Source organism: Myotis brandtii, unplaced genomic scaffold (genome assembly GCF_000412655.1).
Source record: "Myotis brandtii unplaced genomic scaffold, ASM41265v1 scaffold43, whole genome shotgun sequence".
Classification (NCBI taxonomy): domain Eukaryota; kingdom Metazoa; phylum Chordata; class Mammalia; order Chiroptera; family Vespertilionidae; genus Myotis; species Myotis brandtii.
In genome coordinates this window covers 5,070,930-5,072,530 of record NW_005366455.1, presented here as the reverse complement: position 1 = coordinate 5,072,530, position 1,601 = coordinate 5,070,930, and the positions used below count along the sequence as shown (strand labels likewise).

At 33.5% G+C, this 1,601-nt stretch overlaps 1 protein-coding gene across 2 annotated transcripts in view; it reads right to left on the bottom strand.

Annotated features, from left to right (window-relative positions):
• RAPH1 (Ras association (RalGDS/AF-6) and pleckstrin homology domains 1) overlaps nt 1–1,601 on the bottom strand; it is a 45,454-nt gene that overhangs the window by 24,362 nt on the left and 19,491 nt on the right. The window lies entirely within an intron of this gene.

Genomic DNA, 1,601 nt, shown 5'->3' with positions numbered 1-1,601 from the left:
GGGTGGGAGCACAGATACCACCCATGCCAGCAGGCATGTCCTAGCCGACTCCTGCTGATCCTCACTCTGGGAAATGGTCACACACTGCACAGACCACAGAGCCAGTTTTTTTTCCAGGACAGTGTTTTTGAGTGCTGTGCGTACAGCACAAATAAACAGGTGTCGAAGGTTAATGACAAACATATTCCTTCCTCTTGTAAAGCCCACATTAAATAATATAATCTTATGAAAAGAGAATAAAACTACATCATTTCCAAAACTTCTGCAAGTATTTCTGACAATTCAGTGATAGTCAAACCAAGAGGAAAAATGTCCATAAATATTTTGCCTAATAATAATCACCTATTTTCAGTAAAATTTTATTAATTCATTATATTAGGATACTAACAATGTGTTGCACAGTAAAGGACTTACAAGGCAATTGAATGATGTAAGTAAAATATTAAGAAGTGCTGTTGCCTTAAAATGGTTAAATTAATTCAAGCAATTAAGATATTTTCATTAAAATGATTGCGAATAACATAGCCCTAACCGCCTTTTCCCCCTTAATACCGTTTTAGTAACTTGTTACAAGTTTAAGCAACTGTATTTAAACTCATGTAGTATAAATTATAGCTGTTTTGATATATATGTAATTCAGACTTCCAATTCTAAATAATTCCAAATTAGTTTTAATGCTATGTAGTTACTAATCACCATTTAAAACAATACATGGCACAATTAAGTGGAGTTATAGAAAATATTCTATAATTTATATTTTATAAACCTAACTGTGTATCAAGTTATTCTTGAAACAAATTCTTTTCATTTACGTAAATACTAGAGCAGCATCTACTCTCATAAAGTTCTTTGTCACAGATAATAAAACACACTACTTCCAGATAACAGAATATAATATTAACTTAATATTGAGTCATATCTACACTTGAGTTAGGTTTGCTATATGGTATTTCACTGCCTGTATTTTTTTTTTTAGCTATTTATTTATTTAATAGTTGACAATATTACAGATGTCCTCCATTTCCCCCACCTCCACCCAGCCCCTGTCCCACTCCAGGTCTTCCCCACACTATTGTCTGTGTCCATGGGCTATGCATACCAGGTATATGTTCATTAGTTAATCTCTTCCTGTTCCCCTAACCCCCTTCTCCTCTGAGATCTGTCATTCTGTTCCATGTATCCTTGCCTCTGGACCTATTCTGTTTGTCAGTTTCTTTTGTTCATTAGATTCTACATATAAGTAAGGTTTAAACTTTAAAAAAATCTTACAAGATGTACTCTATCAATCCTTAAAATCAAATTATTTCAAGACTTCAAATCACTAAAAAATAACCCATCTTACGCTGATCAGTAAGAATATCTAACTATTTAAAGGCTCTAAGAGTTATCCATTTAAAAAATTTTCAAGGTTTAAATATCTTAAAATAAAAGTGGTATAGTCATTATAGCTGGTTACACCAAAATATGTTTCATCTAAAAATGAGACCACAAGCACTAGGTGGACATGATCATAGACAGCTATTCACTGCTTAATCACTAGCAGGGAGGGAGGCCAGATCTCCATGCTCCCACTGTCTAAGCTTCAAGTATTTGTTGAAGTC